The sequence below is a fragment of the Ostrea edulis genome, chromosome 6 (genome assembly GCF_947568905.1).
Source record: "Ostrea edulis chromosome 6, xbOstEdul1.1, whole genome shotgun sequence".
NCBI lineage: Eukaryota > Metazoa > Mollusca > Bivalvia > Ostreida > Ostreidae > Ostrea > Ostrea edulis.
This window is the reverse complement of record NC_079169.1, coordinates 41,619,801-41,633,312: the sequence shown is the minus strand read 5'-3', so window position 1 is coordinate 41,633,312 and position 13,512 is coordinate 41,619,801. Positions and strand designations below refer to the sequence as shown.

The 13,512-nt window shown below is 37.0% G+C and overlaps 1 protein-coding gene and 1 long non-coding RNA gene across 2 annotated transcripts in view; both read left to right on the top strand.

Moving 5' to 3' along the window:
• Positions 1 to 13,512, top strand: part of LOC125683150 (mucin-5AC-like) — a 99,879-nt gene that overhangs the window by 59,590 nt on the left and 26,777 nt on the right. The window lies entirely within an intron of this gene.
• On the top strand, positions 6,632 to 7,576 carry LOC130046784 (uncharacterized). The gene is made up of 2 exons (XR_008795788.1): positions 6,632 to 7,049; positions 7,276 to 7,576. It is a non-coding gene; the product is annotated as an uncharacterized LOC130046784 (long non-coding RNA).

Below are 13,512 nucleotides of genomic sequence, written 5' to 3'. Positions count from 1 at the left end.
GGGTGGACATATTCAAATCTTGTTTTTTCAGTTTATCAATAATGAATATAGATAGACGCTTGAAACTTGTAGAGTTGATCAACTGACATTAGTCCATTGTACACATACATTCAATTTTTTTGTGCGTCACTTCCGGTCTCCACCGGAAGTATTTGAAAAAATGTCGATTTTCCGATTTCTTCGAGTGATTTCTCAGAGATGGCTGAAATTTTCAGGAATAATGTCTTATGAAAGGACCTTCCTATAACTATTTTTGTTTTTACAAAATTCTCTTCCGGTCGGAAAATATGGCCGATTTTCTGTTTCTCAAAAGGAATTTTGTCCAGCATTTTTCTTGGAAAAGGTAAAATATAGGTTCATCAAACATTCATGGATGATCAATCTCCGTTTGTAGGCGTGCAGTAGTGGGTTGAACATGTCAACCGTCACTTCCTGTCGTCACCGGAAGTGATGGAAGGAATCGCAAATTTCAATCTTTTTCTTTTAAATTGAAACCTATACTAGTTTATTAACTCTCTTTCAAAGTGTCAAAAGAATATTGAGTATGTCGGTAGACAAAACGACTACTTCCGGTTTCTTGATAAAATACCTTTTTACTTTTCGTCTCTTTGTCCCCATGAATCTCGCTTATATTTGAAGTCTTTCATATGATTTTCACATGTCTTAATAAAAGTATCAACTTCTAAAGTTCTGATAATTTTGTTTTTCAAAATTGGACTTCCGGTCGGTAGTAACCTACTACTTTTTCTTTCTTTAGTCTACTTCTTTTTGTTGAGAACTCTTTCAGATAGAGACGTGAAATTTTCAGGGAATATAGACAGTAAGGAGTCGCTGTCATTTATAGGACAACGCATCTGAATAGTACTTCCGGTCGTCACCGGAAGTTACGAGAAAGGAGTAAAAAATTCGATAATACATTTCTCATTCACTGTTAAGGCACATTTTCTGATACATTTAAATGGTTTTCGTAGGAATAGAAAGCTCTTTACCGGAAGTGTTCTAATGGATGACCTACTCATTACTAGTAATGAGTGTCTAGTTATTCTTATTATTCTTTTCTTCTTATTTTTCCTCTTCTTTAGTGAGAAATTTGTCCGACCGATTTTGTGAAAGTGCTTCGAGAGATCGATTTCAAACTTTTTGAGCTGATAGGGGGTCACTAGGAGGGGTGCATTCAAGTTTTCAAATTTTCAAAATGGCCGCTGTTTCAAGATGGCGGCCAAAAAACGTCAAAAACTCAAGGTTGTCAGATTTCAACCAAATTCGATTTCTAGGGTAATATGGTCACCCCGAGTCCATTTCCACCATCAAAAATGTTTTTGAGCCGCCATTTTCAAAATGGCCGTTATATACCAAAATATTTCAAAGTGTTAAAATCTCTACAATATTTGGGTTCTGGGGTAAATGGAGGGTCCACAATTCATTTCTAGCATCAGTATTTCCTTCCAATCAATTTTCAAATCTTTCAAAATGGCCGTCATGGAAGAAAATGGCGTCCAAAAATCAAGTCCGTCGGATTTCAACCAAATTTAGTTTCTAAAGTTCTTTGAGGATCCTTAGTGCATATCTGGCATCAAAAACCATTTCTGACATGGGGAGGTGTTCGGAGACATTTGTGTTGGCATCCCAACACAGTTATAGCTCGTTATTAGGGTCTTCCGTCTTCAGCGGAAGACCCTTCTATTATTCTATTGTTGATTTTTCACTTTTCTTATTATTATTATTATTATTCTTTTTTTTTTCTCCTTTCTGATTTTTGTGCAGAAGATTTCTCGGAGATGGCTGGATCAATTTGCTTCAAATATTCAGGATTGATGCGTTGCCAATTGAAGTTTGTACCGCCGTTTCAATTTTTGAAAAATCACTTCCGGTTGGAAGTTATCCCCCTTTTATCGATTTTCAGATGACCATTTTGTCCAGACAAAAACTCAAAAACGATAAAAGCTAGAGTGTTGAAATTTTCAGTGATGTTAGACGACATGTTGTAGTTGTGCACCTGGGTTTTAAAAATTTCAGGAAGTGCCTAGTATGGAAGCTCGGTAGGGGTCGAAAATGGAGTTTTAAAAAGTGTCTCATTTTTCTCCACGTTTTAAATCATAACTTTTTACTCGTAAATATTTTGCTTAGACATATATAACAAAAGTTGTACAGTTTATTGAGATCTTTCGTGTCATATCAAGAAATGGGCCCATAGGCCTCATGGCTCGCCTGAACCATTGAGTTTCTGTTACAATGATTAACTTTTTTCTCACGAAACTTTTGATAAGACATGTAGAATAAAAGTTGTTCAAGTTTGCAAGATCTATCTAATGATATCAAAAAATAGACCTCAGGGCGTCATGGCTCGCCTGAACAGTCGAATTTGTATCACAATTAATAACATTAATAACGTTTTTCTCGAGAAACTTTTGAGAAGACATGTTGAACAAAAGTTGTTCAGTTTCGCAAGGGTTAACTAACGATGTTAATAAATAGGCCTGCGGGTCTCATGGCTCACCTGAACAGTTGGGTTATTGTTGCAATCTATAACATTTTTGTCAAGAAACTTTTAATAAGACATCTTGAACAAAAGTATTTCAGTTTTGCAAGATGTTTCGAACAACATCATGAAAAAGGCCAACGGGCCTCATGGCTCGCCTGAACAGTTTCATCAGTGTCACAATTACTAACTTTTTTCTCGAGAATCTTTTGATAAGACATGTAGAACAAAAGTTGTTCAGTTTTGCAAGATCTTTCAAACGATATCAAGAAAAAGGTCCACGGGCCTTATGACTCGCCTTAACAGTGATAAATGTCGCATAACGTTATACTCGTAAATATTTTGTTTAGACATATATAACAAAAGTTGTACAGTTTATTGAAATCTTTCGTGCCGTATCAAGAAATGGGCCCATGGGCCTCATGGATCGCCTGAACTATTGAGTTTCTGTTACAATGATTAACTTTTTCCTCACGAAACTCTGATAAAACATGTAGAATAAAAGTTGTTCAGTTTTGCAAGATCTATCTAATGATATAAAAAAAATAGGCCTACGGGCGTCATTGCTCGCCTGAACAGTCGAATTTGTATCACAGTTAATAACATTAATAACTTTTTTCTCGAGAAACTTTTGATAAGACTTGTAGAACAAAAGTTGCTCAGATTCGCAAGCGTTAACTAACGATGTTAAGAATAAGGCCTGTGAGTCTTATGGCTCACCTGAACAGTTGGGTTATTGTTGCAATCTATAACATTTTAGTCAAGAAACTTTTAATGAGACATCTAGAGCAAAAGTTGTTCAGTTTTGCAAGATGTTTCAAACAACATCATGAAAAAGGCTAACGGGCCTCTTGGCTCGCCTACAGTTTGATTAGTGTCACAATCAATAACTTTTTTCTCGAAAAACTTTTGATAAGACATGTAGAACAAAAGTTGTTCATTTTTCAAGATTTTTCAAACGATATCAAGAAAAAGGCCCACGGGCCTTATGACTCGCCTTAACAGTCTGATATATGTCGCAATCAATAACTTTTTTCTCAAGACAATTTTAATAGGACATGTACAACAAAATTTGTTCAGTTTTGCGAGATGTATCTAGAATGATATAAAAAAAAAAATAGGCCTCTGGGCGACATGACTCGCCTGATCAGTCTCGAATTTGTATCGCAGTAAATAACATTATTAACTTTTTTGTCGAAAAAAAGGCTGACCCCTTTAATTAGTGGCCGAGAGCGGCAGAGATTCTTTAATTTATAGCACTTAAATGATCAATATTTGTAAAACATTACCGAAGCTAAATTGTACGTCTAGACAATATATTTGTATCATTATTTATGAATGAAAATCTCAGTCAAATTCTTATCTCATCACATCTAAAATTGGACGGAAGACCCACTCGTTGCTCGCAACGAGATCGCATCTAGTTCTTCTTATTATTATTTTTCTTCTTATTCTTATTATTCCTCTTCTTTAGTGAGAAATTTGTCCGACCGATTTTGTGAAAGTGCTTCGACAGATCCATTTCAAACTTTGTGAGCTGATAGGGGGTCACTAGGAGGGGTGCATTCAACTTTTCAAATTTTCAAAATGGCCGCCGTTTCAAGATGGCGGCCAAAAAACGTCAAAAACTCAAGGTTGTCGGATTTCAACCAAATTCGATTTCTAGGGTAATTTGGTGAGCCCAAGTCCATTTCCACCATCAAAAATGTTTTTTGAGCCGCCATTTTCAAAATGGCCGCCATATACCGAAATATTTGAAAGTGTTAAAATCTGTATAACATTTGGGTTCTGGGGTAAATTGAGGGTCCACGATTCATTTCTAGCATCATTATTTCCTTCCAATCAATTTTCAAATCTTTCAAATTGCCGCCATGGAAGAAAATGGCGGCCAAAAATCAAGTCCGTCGGATTTCAACCAAATTTAGTTTCTAGAGTTCTTTGAGGATCCTTAGTGCATATCTGGCATCAAAAACCATTTCTGACATGGGGAGGTGTTCGGAGACATTTGTGTTGGCATCCCAACACAGTTATAGCTCGTTATTCTTCTTATTATTATTTTCTTCTTATTCTTATTATTCCTCTTCTTTAGTGAGAAATTTGTCCGACCGATTTTGTGAAAGTGCTTCGACAGATCCATTTCAAACTTTGTGAGCTGATAGGGGGTCACTAGGAGGGGTGCATTCAACTTTTCAAATTTTCAAAATGGCCGCCGTTTCAAGATGGCGGCCAAAAAACGTCAAAAACTCAAGGTTGTCGGATTTCAACCAACTTCTATTTCTAGGGTAATTTAGTGACCCCAAGTCCATTTCCACCATCAATTTTTTTTTTTTGAGCCGCCATTTTCAAAATGGCCGCCATATACCGAAATATTTGAAAGTGTTAAAATCTGTACAACATTTGGGTTCTGGGGTAAATGGAGGGTCCACAATTCATTTCTAGCATCAGTATTTCCTTCCAATCAATTTTCAAATGTTTCAAAATGGCTGCCATTGAAGGAAATGGCGGCCAAAAATCAAGTCCGTCGGATTTCAACCAAATTTAGTTTTTAGGGTTTTTTAAGAATCCTTAGTGCATATCTGACATCAAAAAGCATTTCTGACATGAGGAGGTGTTCGGAGACATTTGTGTTGGCATCCCAACACAGTTATAGCTCGTTATTATTATTATCATTATTATTATTTTCCCCTTTTTTTGTCGACACGATTTATCAGAGATGGCTAGATGGATTTTCTTGAAATTTTCAGGGATGATAGAGAATGAAAATACCCCCAGGCATGTTTTTCATTTTTTCAAAATTCACTTCCGGTCGTTAGATATGTCCAATTTCCTTTTTTTAAGAAGAGATTTTGTCCATCGTTTTTCTCAGAAACGGTAAAAGATAGAGTCACCAAATTTTCAGAGTTGATAGATCTCAGTTTGTAGGCGTGCAGTTGGGGGTTAAAAATGTCGGCCGTCACTTCCGGTCGTCACTGGAAGTGATAAGAAGAATCGAAAAATTAAAGTTGTAGTTGTTGAATCGAAACCTATACCATTTTATCATGTATCTTTTGGAGTATTGAAAACCGTTGACCCCACCGGAAGTGGAAACGTCGACTTCCGGTAATTAAGGAAAAACATTTCAAATTCTCCTTTTTCAATGCCTTAAATCTTGTTTACAAAACAAGTGTTTGACTTGTATTTAACATATATTGTAGACACTATAAATGTCTAAAGTAACGTCAAATATTTTTCGAAAATTCACTTCCGGTCGTGAGATAGGGGGTGGACAAATTCAAACTTTGTTTTTTCAGTTTCTCAATAACGAAAATATATAGACGCTTGAAACTTGTAGGGTTGATCAACTAGCATAGGTCATTGTACACATACTTTCAATTTCTTCGTCCGTCACTTCCGCTGTATACCGGAAGTACTTGAAAAAAATGACGATTTTCCGATTTCTTCGAGTGATTTCTCAGAGATGGCTGGATAGATTTTCTTGAAATTTTCAGGAATAATGTCTAATGAAATGACTTTCCTGCGGTTCTTTTTGTTTTTACAAAATTCCCTTCCGGTAGGAAAATATGACTGATTTTCTGTTTCTCAAACGAGATTTTGTCCAGCATTTTTCTTGGAAAGGGTAAAAGATAGGTTCATCAAATATTCAGGGATGATCAATCTCTATTAGTAAGCATGCAATAGGGTGTTGAGCATGTCGACCGTCACTTCCTGTCGTCACCGGAAGTGATTGAAATAATCGTAAATTTCAAACTTTTTCTTTTAAATTGAAACTTATACTAGTTTATTAAATCTCTTTCAAAATGTCAAAAGAATATTGACCCCGTCGGTAGTCAAAACGACTACTTCCGGTTTCTTGATAAAATACTTTTTTACTTTTCGTCTCTTTGTCCCCACAAATCTCGCTTATATTTGAAGTGTTTGATATGATTTTCACATGTCTTAAGAATAGTATCAACTTCTAGAGTTTTGACAATTTCGTTTTTCAAAATTGACTTCCGGTCGGTAGTTACCTACTACTTTTTCTTTCTTTAGTCTACTTCTTTTTGTTGAGAACTCTTCAGATAAAGACGTGAAATTTTCAGGGAATATAGACAGTAAAGAGTCACTGTCACATACATGCCAACTTTCCCGATTTAGGCGGGATCTTCCCGATTTTACCCTCCGGTCCCGCTTTCCCGATCGGGAAAGCAAAATTAACCTAAAATCCCGATTTGAAATTTTTTCCGACCAAAATTTCCAATTTCACGATTGAAAACGAGTTTGAAAGCGGGATAATCGTGAAATCTCGTGACCAGAATTGGAAATCCCGCGTCATTTCTGAACTGGCCAATCAGAAATCGGGACAATAGTCAGCCATTGCTGTTTACCTGTGTCGCATGGTGTCGGGTTGGTCTGACTGTGTCGGGGTGTTTATTGGACAGTACGAAGCATGTTTTGATAGTAATTAATCGGGAAGACGGATTTCAAATTGACCTAACCTTTACACCAACGTGAATGACAACGATGCTAGTGTCACCACCAAAACAATCGGACATTCCGCCTCTCGCTGACAGCATCCAAAATTTGCAATAAGGTACGTCAAGTATATATTTTTTCCAACTATAATAATATAAGCTATCCAAATCTATCCGTCTATAGCGATGTATTATATAGTCTATATAGTGTAGTATTCATTAAATATACTTTGTGATGCGTAATTCACACAAGTCTGTACTGAATTTTTTATTTAGCAAGTAGCCTTAATTTATAAGTAAAACGGAATATTTTGATGTGGTTTTTTTTCCTGGTAATTATTTCAGATGTCATGGGTGCAAAGGTTTTGTTCGCAAACTTCATACCAGGGTAGATGACTCCTTTTTTGGTTGCAATGCAGATTATTCCACCAGTCTCTGCAAGCCCATGTTTACAGACAAGCAAGATCGCCTTTGCAGTCGTACCTAAATGCATGTGCTTTAATTTAAATTTTGATATATAGACCGGCCAATGTTTATTGTATGGTGTAAAAGGATGCAACCTTAAATATTATTTGATATTATGTATGTGACTTGTTGGAGAAGATTTTTTGCTGAATAGATGATTTTAATAAAATATTAATGTATATCTTTCAAAGTTTTTTTTATATAGTTAATGGTCAAACACATTTGATGTTGTGTTAATATATGATACATTAACAATGATTTGATTGATATTTTATTTGAAAGGACAAATATTTATTTTCATGCTAAAATGTCGTGAATTTTGAGCTTTGAAAAAAGGTCGTCGCGCGCAATATCCCCCATGGGGATTTTTAAAAGTTGGCATGTATGCTGTCATTCATAGGAAAACACATCTGAATAGTACTTCCGGTCGTCACCGGAAGTTACAAGAAATGAGTAAAAAAATTCGATAATACACTTCTCATTTATTGTTAAAGTACATTCTCTGATATATTTGAATGGTTTTTGTAGGATCAGAAAACTCTTTACCGGAAGTGAACAGACGGAAGACCTACTCATTACTAGTAATGAGTTTCTAGTTATTATTATTATTTATTTTTTTTGACCAAATTTTGTGCATGAGTTTTCTCGAAAACTATACAGTGGTTTTCAGTGAAACTTTCAGGAAAAATGCGCTTTATTATGAACTTTGTTTATCACCAAAAAAATAGGGAAAATTCCATTTCGGTTTCAAGTTATGGACAATTTCCTGATTTTCAAATGGAACTTTGTCCGCGAGTGATCTCAGGAACGGCTAAAGATTTGAACTGGAGACTTATTAGAGATGATAGAACATGACTTATAAATTTGCAGAATCACTATTTCGTACGTCGTCATCACTTCCGGTCGCTACCGGAAGGGAATTTAAAAAATGGATTTTTTCAACGTTTTTGTTTTTTCATGTTTTTCTTTGATAAAGGTAAGATAAATAGAGACTCTTTATAGAATGCTGAATATGATATTTGTTTTTAAATTGATCAAACCAAACTTTAGATATTTGTAATTTTCATTTTGAAGCGAGGTCCTCACTAGTCTAATGGTTAGTGTAGTGGATTTTCATGCGGGCGACCCGGGTTCAATCCCCCAGATTACTCGAATATTTTTTTCCCACTTGATAACAAATGAAGAATTTAAGGTTATCTACTGGACACGAAAGGAACGGAAGACCTTCTTGTTGCCATGGCAACAAGTTTCTAGTTTTCTTTTTCTTATTCTTATTATTCCTCTTCTTTAGTGAGAAATTTGTCCGACCGATTTTGTGAAAGTGCTTCGACAGATCCACTTCAAACTTTGTGACCTGATAGGGGGTCACTAGGAGGGGTGCAATCATCTTTTCAAATTTTCAAAATGGCCGCCGTTTCAAGATGGCGGCCAAAAAACGTCAAAATTCAAGGTTGTCAGATTTCAACCAAATTCTATTTTTGGGGTAATTTGGTGACCCCGAGTCCATTTCCACCATCAAATTTTTTTTTGAGCCGCCATTTTCAAAATGGCCGCTATATACCGAAATATTTGAAAGTGTTAAAATCTGTACAACATTTGGGTTCTGGGGTAAATTGAGGTTCCACAGTTCATTTCTAGCATCAGTATTTCCTTCCAATGAATTTTTGAAATGTTTCAAAATGGCCGCCATTGAAGAAAATGACGGCCAAAAAACAAGTCCGTCGGATTTCAATCAAATTTAGTTTCTAGGATTTTTGGAGAATCCTGAGTGCATATCTGGCATGAAAAAGCATTTCTGACATGGGGAGGTGTTCGGAGACATTTGTGTTGGCATCCCAACACAGTTATAGCTCGTTTACATTACCATTGTACGTGATTCAAAAAGGAGGACCAGCTTTTCTTGGCAGAGATTGGCTAAAAAAAATTCCACTGGAATGAAGTGATTAAAAAGACACACGCCATGCACTCTTTTAAGGTGACGAACATCAAAAAAATTCTGGACAAATACAAGTATGTGTTCAATGATGATGTTCGAACTGTAAAGGGTATCACAGCAAATTTGTCGCTCAAAGAAAACAAACCAAAGTACATCAAAACTAGGACTGTACCATTTTCATTACGAGCGAAAGTTGAGGAAGAACTCGATAGGTTAGAAACAGAAGGAACTTTTACGAAAATTCAACAAAGTGAGTGGGCAACCCCAATCGTACCCGTATTGAAGAAAAACGGAAGTGTAAGAATCTGCCGCGATTTCAAAGTGACATTGAACCCAGTACTGAATGTTGACCAACACCCACTACCAAAAATTGACGACAATATGAATGGAGGATGATATTTCTCTAAGATGGACTTGAAGCTGGTATACCTACAACTTCCAATGGACGAAGAATGCAAAGAACTATTGACCTTCAACACGCACCGTGGGTTATATCGCTATAACCGGATAGCTTTCGGAAATTCATCAGCACCAGCAATCTGACAATGAACGATTGAGCAGATTCTGTAGGGGGTTCCTGGAACGCAATGTATCCTGATCACAGGAAAATCTAATGAAGAGCATCTACAAAACTTAGTGAATACGGGTTGCGTGCGAACTTAAAGAAGTGTGAATTCTTTAAAGAAAACATCCCATTCTGTGGACACATCATTGATAGACATGGTCTACACAAGACACCAGAGACGATCGACGCTATTGTTAAGGCACCGTCGCCCTCAAACGTGTCACAGCTTAGATCTTTTCTAGGATTGGTGAATTATCATGGAAAATTCCTACCTGATTTGGCAACTATACTTGAACCCTTATACAAGTTGTTGCAGAAGGATTATCGATGGGAATGTACTGAAGCCTCTGAGGAGTCTTTCAACAAGGTCAATGACTTGGTTGCTTCAGATGTGGTGTTGACATATTACAGTCCATGTCTACCCATTTCATTAGCTTGTGATGCATCACCATATGGACTTCGTGCAGTTATTTCGCATGAGTTACCAGATGGAACTGAGAAGCCAATCGCATTGGCCTCTCGTAATCTTGCGCCAGCAGAGAAAAACTGCTCCCAAATTGATAAAGAAGCCCATGGAATTATCTGGGGAATCAAGAAGTTTCACTCTTACCTAGTTGGAAGAAAATCTAAACTGATTACAGATCACCAGCCATTGATTCATATTTTCAATCCGCAGAAAGGTGTACCAGTCACGGCTTTATCAAGATGGCAACGTTATTCACTGTTTTTGTCTGCGTACACCTATGACATTGAATATAGGAAAACCTCCAAACACGCTGATGCAGATTCAATGTCGAGATGACCTTTGAAAAGTACAGAGTCTGACTTAACCATTTACTTCGTTGACGCATTTCACTTTACGCAGATTGAGTGTTTACCGGTGTTCAGTAAAAGTATCCAACAGGAAACTCGGAATGAGGCAATTCTAGGACGTGTCATGTGATGTGTGAAGAGTGATTGGACCTCGACAGATAAAGGGGGAACTTAGCACCATTATATCTACGTCTAAATAAACTGTCAATACATCATGGTTGTGTGATGTGGGGTGTGAGAGTGATAATACCTACCAAACCCAGAGAGCAAGTATTATCTCAAATACATGAAGGACATCTTGGTGTCGTTAAGATGAAAACTCTGGCCAGAAGTTATTGTTGGTGGCCAGGAATCGATTGGGACATTGAGAATGTGGCCAAGAAGTGTCATGGATGCCATCAGAATCTGAATACACGAAAAGGAGCACTGTTGAATGCATGGGAATGGCCAACTAAACCCTGGGATAGGGTGCATATAAATTTTGCTGGACCTATCCTGGGAGCTATGTTCCTGATAATGGTGGATGCACATTCTAAGTGGCCAGAGATGATCAAAATGAGTACTACCACATCAGCGCTCATTATTTACATTCTGAGAACACTTTTCTCAAGAAACGGACTTCCGGCAACGCTTGTGAGTGACAATGGACCACAGTTCACACCAAAGGAGTTCGAAGATTTTGTGAATGCCAATGGAATTGATCCCATGCATATCAAGACTTCACCATACCACCCATCCAGCAATGGACTTGCAGAACGCTTCGTACAAACATTCAAACAACCCATGAAGTGCAGCAGAAATGACTTAGGCAGCATAAAGAAAAAACTGGCATACTTTTTGTTAGCTTAAAGGAATACTCCACATTGTACGACAAACGAAACTCCGGCTAAACCAATGATGGGGAGAGAATTGAGAACAAAAATTCAGCTGATGAGACCAAATGTCGAGTCGCATGTTAAACAGAAGCAACAGGAGATGTGTGCGCAGAGAAGTACACATAATAGAGAATTTGAACCTGGACAATCGTGAATGATGAGAGATTATCGCAGAAAGGACAAATGGATTCCTGGAATTATCGCACAAAGATCTGGGCCAGTGTCGTATCGTGTACAAGTCGACCCAATGATTCATTGGAGGAGACATGCGGACCAGATCATTGAATCGCAAGTTCAGATGATGACGCCAAATATTGAAATTTCACAGTCAACTCAGTCGAGTAATTCAAGTGCTTCTTACGTGGATAATGACTATCGCGAGACAGATGTACCAGAGTACATATCATCACAACCTGTTAAATACGATGTTGCACCTATGAAAACGCCTAAAGTTGCGCGTACACCATGAAAAGCTACAACTGTTGCATAGGAGAAACGATACCCCGTTCGTATCCGAAAGCCAAAAATCTTTGAAGATTTTTATACCTTGGTTTTCAGAAGACCAATACCTGATGTACGTGTAAATATAACTTGTACTATGTTTAGGGGCTGTTTTATTTTAATTTCTAGTCATACATTGGGCTTTGTTACTTTTTATTTGCCTGTGTAGATATAATGTACTCTTTTTAGTGATATGTGTTTTAAAAAACATACTGAGGACTGAATCAGTGACACTTTAACGTTGGATATTTTTGGCCAGTATGAAGTTTGAAATGTTATTGATCCATAAATGTTTCCATATCAATCTTAAGAGGGGAGAAAATGTTATATCCTGAAATTTATTATGTTCATTATTTGGTTTCGTTATGACTGTTAACCGCGTATGAATACTGTCTGTCTGCAATAAAAGTGGTTCACAATGGCCGCTCTGTGTTGTTACCATGTGCTCGTCTAATTCATACAAATAACATAACACACACACACACACACACACACACATATATATATATATATATATATATATATATATATATATATATATATATATATATATATATAAGCACAAACAAACAATTATAACACCCAACCTTAGGTTTACCCCTTCTAGGGAAGTCGTTGTGGCCGAGTGGACTTACGCACTGGTTTGACAGTCTTGCTAGGCGGTGGGTGCCGCAGGTCGCTGGTTCGACCCCGGGCTGGGGCGAAAATTTTCAGTACCTAGTTGTGATTATTTAGTGCTTTATATATATATATATATATATATATATATATATAAATACACACACACACTCTCTCTCTCTCTCTCTCTCTCTCTCTCTCTTATATGACAGTACTAATGGAAATTACTTTCAATTCCTTGTAACATGTAGTTGGTCACGTGATCAGTCTTTTCTTGCGTATGAATACAATCACCTCTTCAAATGTCAGGGACTTTCACCTGGTTTCTTTCTTATGCAATGCAGTGGGGGATTTAAAGGCCCAACCCCTTTTCGCCACAAATTTAAAAAATAGAAATAGCGCGAGTAAAATTCCAGATTGGCACCCAAAATGGCTGAGTATTTTGGCTAATATCTTACTTTCACAAGTAACCCCCCTTTTTTCGAAAATCCTGGATCCGCCACTGCAATGACATCATCACAGAAACAAACGCATCAGGATATTTATACAGAGTTTAGTTTATAAACAGACAAGAATTTCATCAATTGATAAAACAGAAACATTAAACATACCGTTCAGTTGTTTCATTTTAAACAGTTTCAAATACCGTCTACAACTATGCCTAAAGTGCATCTTCTGCAACATGGCGAATTCATAAGATAACTTTGATATTGGAATCGAAAAACTGGAAGCAGAGTTATATGCCTATGTACGTTAGGATGATGACAATCTGTTGTATCCGGGCAACTGTCATCACGGCAATGACTCGG